Source organism: Chiloscyllium punctatum, chromosome 36 (genome assembly GCF_047496795.1).
Source record: "Chiloscyllium punctatum isolate Juve2018m chromosome 36, sChiPun1.3, whole genome shotgun sequence".
Taxonomy (NCBI): domain Eukaryota; kingdom Metazoa; phylum Chordata; class Chondrichthyes; order Orectolobiformes; family Hemiscylliidae; genus Chiloscyllium; species Chiloscyllium punctatum.
Window position 1 is genome coordinate 74,948,827 of NC_092774.1, and position 13,330 is coordinate 74,962,156.

Here is a 13,330-nt window from a genome sequence, read left to right on the forward strand (position 1 = left end):
CAGCCACTGTTCCTTTAAGAAACTGACTATCTGGACTGCACTTCTGTGAAATTGCAGGAATAAATGAAACTCACGCTGGCAAATACTAAAGAAATTTCATGACCCAGCTGCAGTAAGCAGTTTAATATCCTTTATTCTTTTATTCAGTGCAGGTACAATGTCCAACTTATTTAGAGCATGCAGGCCTAGGGTTTTTACTGACATTTGCTAGATTAAAAGACTAAAGGACTAACACCTCTTAATTCTGCAAGCAGACCACACAGACAATCTCAATCCTATCAGGAGTAGCAGCCAGCGTTTGTGTCCAATAGATAAAACAATGAGACACCATAGTGACGGAGTGTTAATCTCTGTAAGAACTGTGTGTAAAGAGGCTGCTGTAAGGACAGTATTTCAGGATTCCGTCACCACCTCAAACTTGTGCAACTTGCAGTTGCTGAATAAAGAGGCTATTTTCGCCAGTCGCTGATTTTGGTCGCTATTTGAACACGATCCCACAACGGGTACAGAGAATACTCGCCCAGTGCTGAAGGTTGGACAGAAAGGACAACTAAAGTTTCTGACAGCGGCTGACAATCTGAGTGATGCTTGTGAGAAATGCCCGGAGCTATGTGGAAATTGTCAGGGTCTGGGTGACCCAATGATGTTGTGTAGGTCAGAGCCTGGGAACAAGTGGCAGGGTGGAGGGGGGAATGTGGACACAGGTTATGTCCCCACCATTGAGCTGGAGAGTACGGAAACTGACCTTTCCATCCAACATGGCCACTCTGATTAAATTGAAATTAATCTCATCCTATTTGCCAGAATTTGTACCATCTATCTCTCAACTCATGTATCCATCCAAATAACTTTGAAATATTATAATTGTCCCAGTCCCACCACTCCCTCCGGTAGCTCATCCCATACATGTATCACCTTCTGTGTGAAAAGGTTACCCCTTAGATCCCCCTTCCCCTCTCACCTTAAACCTATGCCCTCTAGTTTTGGACCCCAAAGAGTCCGGTTCCATGCTGTACAGCTGTATGAATCTAGTGTAAGTGGCAATATTTTGGTGGTACACACTTGATGGGCCAAAGGGCCTTTTCTGTACTGTATGATTCTGTGATCAGAAAACTCCCGTAGGGTTCCACAAAAAGCATGCCTCACTGTGCTTCATGATTTTATAAACCTCTGCAAGGTCACCTCTCAACCTCCTCCAATGAAAAGGTCCCAGACTGTCCAACTAGATGTATTCAGTTATGATCAGTTGAATGCTGGTGCAGACTCGAAAGACCAAATGGCTTACTCCTGCTCCCAATTCTTACACTGTGTCCAGGACAGCAATAGACCATAAGAGATCGGAGCAGAAATTAGGCCATTCAGCCCGTCAGGTCTGCTCCACTATTCAATAATGGCTGATAAGTTTCTCCCTGAAAATGTGTTGCTGGAAAAGCGCAGCAGGTCAGGCAGCATCCAAGGAGCAGGAGAATTGACGTTTCGGGCATGAGCCCTTCTTCAGGAGGGCTTCCTGAAGAAGGGCTCATGCCCGAAACATCGATTCTCCTGCTCCTTGGATGCTGCCTGACCTGCTGCGCTTTTCCAGCAACACATTTTCAGCTCTGATCCCCAGCATCTGCAGTCCTCACTTTCTCCTCCTGATAAGTTTCTCCACCCCATTTTCCCACTTTCTCCCCATAACCCTGGATCCGCTTGATACTCAGGAACATTTCCATCTCAGTCTTAAATATCCTCACTGACCTGGCCTCCACAGCCTTCTGTGACATCCACAGATTCACTGCTCTCTGGCTGAAGAAATTTCTCCTTATCTCCATTCTAAAAGGTCTTCCCTTTACTCGGGCGACGGTCTGTGAGGAGATTGCACATTCTCCCTGTGTCTGCATGGGTTTCCTCCAGGTGCTCTGGTTTCCTCCCACAGACTAAAGATATGCAGGTTAGGTGAATTGATCATGTTAAATTGCCCATAGGTATAAATATGGGGGAATGGGACCGAGCGGGTTACTCTTCGGAGGGTCGGTGTGGACTAGTTAGGCCAAAGGGCCAGTTTCCACACTGTCGGGAATCTAATCTAACCTACTCTAAGGTTGTGACCACTGGTTCTAGTCCCGATAGTTATAGAACTCGATATTGAAGACCGGAGGGCTGTAAGGTCTCCAAGTGGAAAATGAGATGTTGTTCTTCCATCTGGAGCTAGAACACTGCTGCAAGCCTGAGACAGGGATGCTGGCCAGGGAACAGGGTGATGTGTTAAAGTGGCAGGCAACCGCAAGGTCAGGGCCTTTAGTTTCTGCGGGCAGAAGCGGGATGTTCTGCGAAGCAGTCACCCAGTTTATCCTTCATGCTACGTTGGGGAAACGACACTGTGAGCAGCGAATGCGGTGGAATGAAATAGCAGCAGGGAGACTGGATGAGAAGCAGCTGTTCGGGAAAGTCTTTGCCGCTTGCAATTCTGAGAGCAATCTCAAATGTATTTCATACTGAGCATGTCTCAGGTCGCTCAAGAGGTGTGGGGCATTGCCTGCGTGCGTGCTTTCTGGCTCGTTGGTCTAGGCGTATGATTCTCGCTTAGGGTCTGTTACTGCGCTGATTTGCGAGAGGTCCCGGGTTCAAATCCCGGACGAGCCCCTGTTTTTTAACTTGACTTGTGCCTGATTAACTTTCTCAAAAAGCACCTTCGTGAAACCAGCGTGGGCTGCCTGGAGTACGAATGAGGAAGAAAACAGAGAAATGAAATGGTTGGAGATCGTGTTCAACAAGCTACTTGGATGCTGCCTGAACTGCTGTGCTCTTCCAGCACCACTAATCCACAATCTGGTTTCCAGCATCTGCAGTCATTGTTTTTACCATAGTGCTCAACAGGTTGACGTGAGTGGTGCGGTGTTTGAGGAATGTCAGCAATCAAGGTAGATTGGAAAATTGGGACAGCTCTCCTCGGAGAACCGAACTTTTCCAAGTCATGAGGGACCTAGAAACAGGAAATAATGTTGTGAAAATGCTCCCACGCCTGAAAGGATCCATAACGATTCGGCAGAATTTTAAGTCACGAGGAAAAGAAGTAAAAGTGACATTAGGAAGAACGTTTTCGTACAGGGAGTGGTGAGGGTCAGTAAGTCCCTGTCTGACATTGACAAAGAGGAAGATTCAATGGACCCAAAAGGGAATTCGGTGGTCACGTTCAGATGTGCACATTTACGCTGAGAAGGCGAGAGAATGAAACGACTAGAGTCACACGTTTACTTAAGTGTAGAACCAGCAGAGCGAAGGTGGGCCGCAGAGCCTCCGTCTGCGCTGTGACACATGTTGTGATTCAGTGTGAAATCACAGTTCGACCGACAGAATGTGGGAATTTAGAAAAAAGTTTATATTTACACAGCCTCCATACGTCTGCGAAACAGCATATCACACGACAGCAGTGGAGGTCTTTGACACCAGGCTCGAAGGTGCCTTCAGCGTGCCAGACAAAAGCCTGAAGTGTTCTGTGCAACCAGCTCCCCAAGCGGCAGCAGAGTGGCGCAGCGGGAGCGTGCTGGGCCCATAACCCAGAGGTCGATGGATCGAAACCATCCTCTGCTATCGTTCACTGTCACCTTGATCTGCTTTCTTCAGCAAGCTGCCTTTGCATCTACTTGCCGATATGTTCATATCGATCCACTCCATTCAAACGGCATGGGTTTTAGAGGTCTCAGTGGTATTCTGTTCTTGGTCGGTTTCCTCTGAACTGAATCGCAAAACCGGTTCTCTACGATGCTCATGAGCTGTTAAAGTTGAAACTCAGACATCGTCCCCCACTTTTTGGACGGATACCACCGATTGTGAATAACCTCAGAGAGAGAGAGAGAGACAAGTGACAGACAGTCGCCGTGGAATCCAGGGGCTGAATGGCTTCTGTCTGCGCGAGAATGATGCTACGTGTTGCTGAGGGAGCAAAAATGGTTCATTTTTAACCGTCCCTTCCGTGTTGGACTGCCTGCAGTCCCTCAGCTCAGGGCGGTGGGGATGACTCTCAGTGAGTGAAGGTTTCACTCGGATTCTCTTCATCTGGGACACTTGGGGCTCAGATGTTAACTGCTGCGCGGTCGCAGCAAAGAAAGCGATGCCCGCTTTGCAATAGACTTTCTGTAAGATTGCTGCGTGAAGACGATTTCTGAACACCAAGCAGGCTGCACAACAATGTGAATTTACCTGGGCGAAGAGTCCTCGGTGTTCATTTCTCTCTGTCCTGCCAGCACAGCATCTTTCTGTCTCTCCGATAACAGACCTTTGGAGAAAGTTCACAATCAAAGTTGTTCATGTTCCCCGCATTAATGTAACTGACACCTCTCACCCCAAGAGTTTCAGAGAGAGAGAGAGAGAGAAAGAGGGAGAGAAAGCAGAAGAGCGAATGGACTCTTACCCTCCCCCAACCCTACATTCCCCCACCCCCCTCCCCCCAGAACAACGTGCAAGTAGAAATCAAATGGTTTAATTATCCGCCAGTGGAGATAGTCCAGTTCCTGGGGATGAGACAAACATCAGCCCCCCCGGGGACAGAATGACAAGCAGATGTTCTGGAAAGGCTTTGCTGCTTGCAATTCTTGCAGCAATGTGGAATGTACTTCACACTGAGCAAGTTTCAGCTGGCTCAGAGTCTCCAATGTTCATTGCTGTGTTTGCCGCCAGCTCAGAGAGAGAACAATAGGCAGGACGTAGGAGTGAATAACGATCCGCGTGAGAATGCGAATAACTGTTAATGGAGACTGTTAGTGGCTAACAATACGTCGTGTGTCATAGCAGACGAGGTGATAAACAGGAGTCTTTTGTGTGGTAGGGGTCAAGGACATGGGGGAGTTCAGGCCCTATAGTTATAGAACTCGATATTGAAGACCGGAGGGCTGTCAGGTCTCCAAGTGGAAAATGAGATGTTGTTCTTTCATCTGGAGCTCGAACACTGCTGCAAGCCTGAGACAGGGATGTTGGCCAGGGAACAGGGTGATGTGTTAAAGTGGCAGGCAACCGCAAGGTCAGGGCCTTGAGTTTCTGCGGGCAGAAGCGGGATGTTCTGCGAAGCAGTCACCCAGTTTATGCTTCATGCTACGTTGGGCAAACGACACTGTGAGCAGCGAATGCGGTGGAATGAAATAGCAGCAGGGAGACTGGATGAGAAGCAACTGTTCGGGAAAGTCTTTGCCGCTTGCAATTCTGAGAGCAATCTCAAATGTACTTCATACTGAGCATGTCTCAGGTCGCTCAAGAGGTCTGGGGCATTACTTACGCGCGTGCTTTCTGGCTCGTTGGTCTAGGCGTATGATTCTCGCTTAGGGTCTGTTCCTGCGCTGATTTGCGAGAGGTCCCGGGTTCAAATCCCGGACGAGCCCGTGTTTTTTTTTTTTTAAACTTGACTTGTGCAAAACTGCCTGATTAACTTTCTCAAAAAGCACCTTCGTGAAACCAGCGTGGGCTGCCTGGAGTACGAATGAGGCAGAAAACAGAGAAATAAAATGGTTGGAGATCGTGTTCAACAAGCTACTTGGATGCTGCCTGAACTGCTGTGCTCTTCCAGCACCACTAATACAGAATCTGGTTTCCAGCATCTGCAGTCATTGTTTTTACCATAGTGCTCAACAGGTTGACGTGAGTGGTGCGGTGTTTGAGGAATGTCAGCAATCAAGGTAGATTGGAAAATTGGGACAGCTCTCCTCGGAGAACCGAGCTTTTCCAAGTCATGAGGGACCTAGAAACAGGAAATAATGTTGTGAAAATGCTCCCACGCCTGAAAGGATCCATAACGATTCGGCAGAATTTTAAGTCACGAGGAAAAGAAGTAAAAGTGACATTAGGAAGAACGTTTTCGTACAGGGAGTGGTGAGGGTCAGTAAGTCCCTGTCTGACATTGACAAAGAGGAAGATTCAATGGACCCAAAAGGGAATTCGGTGGTCACGTTCAGATGTGCAGATTTCCGCTGAGAAGGCGAGAGAATGAAACGACTAGAGTCACACGTTTACTTAAGTGTAGAACCAGCAGAGCGAAGGTGGGCCGCAGAGCCTCCGTCTGCGCTGTGACACATGTTGTGATTCAGTGTGAAATCACAGTTCGACCGACAGAATGTGGGAATTTAGAAAAAAGTTTATATTTACACAGCCTCCATACGTCTGCGAAACAGCATATCACACGACAGCAGTGGAGGTCTTTGACATCAGGCTCGAAGGTGCCTGCAGCGTGCCAGACAAAAGCCTGAAGTGTTCTGTGCAACCAGCTCACCACGCGGCAGCAGAGTGGCGCAGCGGGAGCGTGCTGGGCCCATAACCCAGAGGTCGATGGATCGAAACCATCCTCTGCTATCGTTCACTGTCACCTTGATCTGCTTTCTTCAGCAAGCTGCCTTTGCATCTACTTGCCGATATGTTCATATCGATCCACTCCATTCAAACGGCATGGGTTTTAGAGGTCTCAGTGGTATTCTGTTCTTGGTCGGTTTCCTCTGAACTGAATCGCAAAACCGGTTCTCTACGATGCTAATGAGCTGTTAAAGTTGAAACTCAGACATCGTCCCCCACTTTTTGGACGGATACCACCGATTGTGAATAACCTCAGAGAGAGAGAGAGAGACAAGTGACAGACAGTCGCCGTGGAATCCATGGGCTGAATGGCTTCTGTCTGCGCGAGAATGATGCTACGTGTTGCTGAGGGAGCAAAAATGGTTCATTTTTAACCGTCCCTTCCGTGTTGGACTGCCTGCAGTCCCTCAGCTCAGGGCGGTGGGGATGACTCTCAGTGAGTGAAGGTTTCACTCGGATTCTCTTCATCTGGGACACTTGGGGCTCAGATGTTAACTGCTGCGCGGTCGCAGCAAAGAAAGCGATGCCCGCTTTGCAATAGACTTTCTGTAAGATTGCTGCGTGAAGACGATTTCTGAACACCAAGCAGGCTGCACAACAATGTGAATTTACCTGGGCGAAGAGTCCTCGGTGTTCATTTCTCTCTGTCCTGCCAGCACAGCATCTTTCTGTCTCTCCGATAACAGACCTTTGGAGAAAGTTCACAATCTAAGTTGTTCATGTTCCCCGCATTAATGTAACTGACACCTCTCACCCCAAGAGTTTCAGAGAGAGAGAGAGAGAGAAAGAGGGAGAGAAAGCAGAAGAGCGAATGGACTCTTACCCTCCCCCAACCCTACATTCCCCCACCCCCCTCCCCCCAGAACAACGTGCAAGTAGAAATAAAATGGTTTAATTATCCGCCAGTGGAGATAGTCCAGTTCCTGGGGATGAGACAAACATCAGCCCCCCCGGGGACAGAATGACAAGCAGATGTTCTGGAAAGGCTTTGCTGCTTGCAATTCTTGCAGCAATGTGGAATGTACTTCACACTGAGCAAGTTTCAGCTGGCTCAGAGTCTCCAATGTTCATTGCTGTGTTTGCCGCCAGCTCAGAGAGAGAACAATAGGCAGGACGTAGGAGTGAATAACGATCCGCGTGAGAATGCGAATAACTGTTAATGGAGACTGTTAGTGGCTAACAATACGTCGTGTGTCATAGCAGACGAGGTGATAAACAGGAGTCTTTTGTGTGGTAGGGGTCAAGGACATGGGGGAGTTCAGGCCCTATAGTTATAGAACTCGATATTGAAGACCGGAGGGCTGTCAGGTCTCCAAGTGGAAAATGAGATGTTGTTCTTTCATCTGGAGCTCGAACACTGCTGCAAGCCTGAGACAGGGATGTTGGCCAGGGAACAGGGTGATGTGTTAAAGTGGCAGGCAACCGCAAGGTCAGGGCCTTGAGTTTCTGCGGGCAGAAGCGGGATGTTCTGCGAAGCAGTCACCCAGTTTATGCTTCATGCTACGTTGGGCAAACGACACTGTGAGCAGCGAATGCGGTGGAATGAAATAGCAGCAGGGAGACTGGATGAGAAGCAACTGTTCGGGAAAGTCTTTGCCGCTTGCAATTCTGAGAGCAATCTCAAATGTACTTCATACTGAGCATGTCTCAGGTCGCTCAAGAGGTCTGGGGCATTACTTACGCGCGTGCTTTCTGGCTCGTTGGTCTAGGCGTATGATTCTCGCTTAGGGTCTGTTCCTGCGCTGATTTGCGAGAGGTCCCGGGTTCAAATCCCGGACGAGCCCGTGTTTTTTTTTTTAAACTTGACTTGTGCAAAACTGCCTGATTAACTTTCTCAAAAAGCACCTTCGTGAAACCAGCGTGGGCTGCCTGGAGTACGAATGAGGCAGAAAACAGAGAAATAAAATGGTTGGAGATCGTGTTCAACAAGCTACTTGGATGCTGCCTGAACTGCTGTGCTCTTCCAGCACCACTAATACAGAATCTGGTTTCCAGCATCTGCAGTCATTGTTTTTACCATAGTGCTCAACAGGTTGACGTGAGTGGTGCGGTGTTTGAGGAATGTCAGCAATCAAGGTAGATTGGAAAATTGGGACAGCTCTCCTCGGAGAACCGAACTTTTCCAAGTCATGAGGGACCTAGAAACAGGAAATAATGTTGTGAAAATGCTCCCACGCCTGAAAGGATCCATAACGATTCGGCAGAATTTTAAGTCACGAGGAAAAGAAGTAAAAGTGACATTAGGAAGAACGTTTTCGTACAGGGAGTGGTGAGGGTCAGTAAGTCCCTGTCTGACATTGACAAAGAGGAAGATTCAATGGACCCAAAAGGGAATTCGGTGGTCACGTTCAGATGTGCAGATTTCCGCTGAGAAGGCGAGAGAATGAAACGACTAGAGTCACACGTTTACTTAAGTGTAGAACCAGCAGAGCGAAGGTGGGCCGCAGAGCCTCCGTCTGCGCTGTGACACATGTTGTGATTCAGTGTGAAATCACAGTTCGACCGACAGAATGTGGGAATTTAGAAAAAAGTTTATATTTACACAGCCTCCATACGTCTGCGAAACAGCATATCACACGACAGCAGTGGAGGTCTTTGACATCAGGCTCGAAGGTGCCTGCAGCGTGCCAGACAAAAGCCTGAAGTGTTCTGTGCAACCAGCTCACCACGCGGCAGCAGAGTGGCGCAGCGGGAGCGTGCTGGGCCCATAACCCAGAGGTCGATGGATCGAAACCATCCTCTGCTATCGTTCACTGTCACCTTGATCTGCTTTCTTCTGCAAGCTGCCTTTGCATCTACTTGCCGATATGTTCATATCGATCCACTCCATTAAAACGGCATGGGTTTTAGAGGTCTCAGTGGTATTCTGTTCTTGGTCGGTTTCCTCTGAACTGAATCGCAAAACCGGTTCTCTACGATGCTAATGAGCTGTTAAAGTTGAAACTCAGACATCGTCCCCCACTTTTTGGACGGATACCACCGATTGTGAATAACCTCAGAGAGAGAGAGAGAGACAAGTGACAGACAGTCGCCGTGGAATCCAGGGGCTGAATGGCTTCTGTCTGCGCGAGAATGATGCTACGTGTTGCTGAGGGAGCAAAAATGGTTCATTTTTAACCGTCCCTTCCGTGTTGGACTGCCTGCAGTCCCTCAGCTCAGGGCGGTGGGGATGACTCTCAGTGAGTGAAGGTTTCACTCGGATTCTCTTCATCTGGGACACTTGGGGCTCAGATGTTAACTGCTGCGCGGTCGCAGCAAAGAAAGCGATGCCCGCTTTGCAATAGACTTTCTGTAAGATTGCTGCGTGAAGACGATTTCTGAACACCAAGCAGGCTGCACAACAATGTGAATTTACCTGGGCGAAGAGTCCTCGGTGTTCATTTCTCTCTGTCCTGCCAGCACAGCATCTTTCTGTCTCTCCGATAACAGACCTTTGGAGAAAGTTCACAATCAAAGTTGTTCATGTTCCCCGCATTAATGTAACTGACACCTCTCACCCCAAGAGTTTCAGAGAGAGAGAGAGAGAGAAAGAGGGAGAGAAAGCAGAAGAGCGAATGGACTCTTACCCTCCCCCAACCCTACATTCCCCCACCCCCCTCCCCCCAGAACAACGTGCAAGTAGAAATAAAATGGTTTAATTATCCGCCAGTGGAGATAGTCCAGTTCCTGGGGATGAGACAAACATCAGCCCCCCCGGGGACAGAATGACAAGCAGATGTTCTGGAAAGGCTTTGCTGCTTGCAATTCTTGCAGCAATGTGGAATGTACTTCACACTGAGCAAGTTTCAGCTGGCTCAGAGTCTCCAATGTTCATTGCTGTGTTTGCCGCCAGCTCAGAGAGAGAACAATAGGCAGGACGTAGGAGTGAATAACGATCCGCGTGAGAATGCGAATAACTGTTAATGGAGACTGTTAGTGGCTAACAATACGTCGTGTGTCATAGCAGACGAGGTGATAAACAGGAGTCTTTTGTGTGGTAGGGGTCAAGGACATGGGGGAGTTCAGGCCCTATAGTTATAGAACTCGATATTGAAGACCGGAGGGCTGTAAGGTCTCCAAGTGGAAAATGAGATGTTGTTCTTTCATCTGGAGCTCGAACACTGCTGCAAGCCTGAGACAGGGATGTTGGCCAGGGAACAGGGTGATGTGTTAAAGTGGCAGGCAACCGCAAGGTCAGGGCCTTGAGTTTCTGCGGGCAGAAGCGGGATGTTCTGCGAAGCAGTCACCCAGTTTATGCTTCATGCTACGTTGGGCAAACGACACTGTGAGCAGCGAATGCGGTGGAATGAAATAGCAGCAGGGAGACTGGATGAGAAGGAACTGTTCGGGAAAGTCTTTGCCGCTTGCAATTCTGAGAGCAATCTCAAATGTACTTCATACTGAGCATGTCTCAGGTCGCTCAAGAGGTCTGGGGCATTACCTTCGCGCGTGCTTTCTGGCTCGTTGGTCTAGGCGTATGATTCTCGCTTAGGGTCTGTTCCTGCGCTGATTTGCGAGAGGTCCCTGGTTCAAATCCCGGACGAGCCCGTGTTTTTTTTTTTTTAAACTTGACTTGTGCAAAACTGCCTGATTAACTTTCTCAAAAAGCACCTTCGTGAAACCAGCGTGGGCTGCCTGGAGTACGAATGAGGCAGAAAACAGAGAAATGAAATGGTTGGAGATCGTGTTCAACAAGCTACTTGGATGCTGCCTGAACTGCTGTGCTCTTCCAGCACCACTAATCCAGAATCTGGTTTCCAGCATCTGCAGTCATTGTTTTTACCATAGTGCTCAACCGGTTGACGTGAGTGGTGCGGTGTTTGAGGAATGTCAGCAATCAAGGTAGATTGGAAAATTGGGACAGCTCTCCTCGGAGAACCGAACTTTTCCAAGTCATGAGGGACCTAGAAACAGGAAATAATGTTGTGAAAATGCTCCCACGCCTGAAAGGATCCATAACGATTCGGCAGAATTTTAAGTCACGAGGAAAAGAAGTAAAAGTGACATTAGGAAGAACGTTTTCGTACAGGGAGTGGTGAGGGTCAGTAAGTCCCTGTCTGACATTGACAAAGAGGAAGATTCAATGGACCCAAAAGGGAATTCGGTGGTCACGTTCAGATGTGCAGATTTCCGCTGAGAAGGCGAGAGAATGAAACGACTAGAGTCACACGTTTACTTAAGTGTAGAACCAGCAGAGCGAAGGTGGGCCGCAGAGCCTCCGTCTGCGCTGTGACACATGTTGTGATTCAGTGTGAAATCACAGTTCGACCGACAGAATGTGGGAATTTAGAAAAAAGTTTATATTTACACAGCCTCCATACGTCTGCGAAACAGCATATCACACGACAGCAGTGGAGGCCTTTGACATCAGGCTCGAAGGTGCCTGCAGCGTGCCAGACAAAAGCCTGAAGTGTTCTGTGCAACCAGCTCACCAAGCGGCAGCAGAGTGGCGCAGCGGGAGCGTGCTGGGCCCATAACCCAGAGGTCGATGGATCGAAACCATCCTCTGCTATCGTTCACTATCACCTTGATCTGCTTTCTTCAGCAAGCTGCCTTTGCATCTACTTGTCGATATGTTCATATCGATCCACTCCATTCAAACGGCATGGGTTTTAGAGGTCTCAGTGGTATTCTGTTCTTGGTCGGTTTCCTCTGAACTGAATCGCAAAACCGGTTCTCTACGATGCTAATGAGCTGTTAAAGTTGAAACTCAGACATCGTCCCCCACTTTTTGGACGGATACCACCGATTGTGAATAACCTCAGAGAGAGAGAGAGAGAGACAAGTGACAGACAGTCGCCGTGGAATCCAGGGGCTGAATGGCTTCTGTCTGCGCGAGAATGATGCTACGTGTTGCTGAGGGAGCAAAAATGGTTCATTTTTAACCGTCCCTTCCGTGTTGGACTGCCTGCAGTCCCTCAGCTCAGGGCGGTGGGGATGACTCTCAGTGAGTGAAGGTTTCACTCGGATTCTCTTCATCTGGGACACTTGGGGCTCAGATGTTAACTGCTGCGCGGTCGCAGCAAAGAAAGCGATGCCCGCTTTGCAATAGACTTTCTGTAAGATTGCTGCGTGAAGACGATTTCTGAACACCAAGCAGGCTGCACAACAATGTGAATTTACCTGGGCGAAGAGTCCTCGCTGTTCATTTCTCTCTGTCCTGCCAGCACAGCATCTTTCTGTCTCTCCGATAACAGACCTTTGGAGAAAGTTCACAATCAAAGTTGTTCATGTTCCCCGCATTAATGTAACTGACACCTCTCACCCCAAGAGTTTCAGAGAGAGAGAGAGAGAGAAAGAGGGAGAGAAAGCAGAAGAGCGAATGGACTCTTACCCTCCCCCAACCCTACATTCCCCCACCCCCCTCCCCCCAGAACAACGTGCAAGTAGAAATCAAATGGTTTAATTATCCGCCAGTGGAGATAGTCCAGTTCCTGGGGATGAGACAAACATCAGCCCCCCCGGGGACAGAATGACAAGCAGATGTTCTGGAAAGGCTTTGCTGCTTGCAATTCTTGCAGCAATGTGGAATGTACTTCACACTGAGCAAGTTTCAGCTGGCTCAGAGTCTCCAATGTTCATTGCTGTGTTTGCCGCCAGCTCAGAGAGAGAACAATAGGCAGGACGTAGGAGTGAATAACGATCCGCGTGAGAATGCGAATAACTGTTAATGGAGACTGTTAGTGGCTAACAATACGTCGTGTGTCATAGCAGACGAGGTGATAAACAGGAGTCTTTTGTGTGGTAGGGGTCAAGGACATGGGGGAGTTCAGGCCCTATAGTTATAGAACTCGATATTGAAGACCGGAGGGCTGTAAGGTCTCCAAGTGGAAAATGAGATGTTGTTCTTTCATCTGGAGCTCGAACACTGCTGCAAGCCTGAGACAGGGATGTTGGCCAGGGAACAGGGTGATGTGTTAAAGTGGCAGGCAACCGCAAGGTCAGGGCCTTGAGTTTCTGCGGGCAGAAGCGGGATGTTCTGCGAAGCAGTCACCCAGTTTATGCTTCATGCTACGTTGGGCAAACGACACTGTGAGCA

The 13,330-nt window shown here is 48.7% G+C and overlaps 4 non-coding genes across 4 annotated transcripts; all 4 read left to right on the forward strand.

Moving 5' to 3' along the window:
• Nucleotides 1–3,498: 3,498 nt before the first annotated feature.
• trnam-cau (transfer RNA methionine (anticodon CAU)) lies at nt 3,499–3,570 on the forward strand. Its single transcript has one exon. It is a non-coding gene; the product is annotated as a tRNA-Met (tRNA).
• A 2,673-nt stretch (nt 3,571–6,243) lies between these two features.
• Nucleotides 6,244–6,315, forward strand: trnam-cau (transfer RNA methionine (anticodon CAU)). The gene has a single exon. It is a non-coding gene; the product is annotated as a tRNA-Met (tRNA).
• Nucleotides 6,316–8,986: 2,671 nt separating this feature from the next.
• On the forward strand, nt 8,987–9,058 carry trnam-cau (transfer RNA methionine (anticodon CAU)). Its single transcript has one exon. It is a non-coding gene; the product is annotated as a tRNA-Met (tRNA).
• A 2,673-nt stretch (nt 9,059–11,731) lies between these two features.
• trnam-cau (transfer RNA methionine (anticodon CAU)) lies at nt 11,732–11,803 on the forward strand. Its single transcript has one exon. It is a non-coding gene; the product is annotated as a tRNA-Met (tRNA).
• The last annotated feature ends 1,527 nt before the right edge of the window (nt 11,804–13,330 follow it).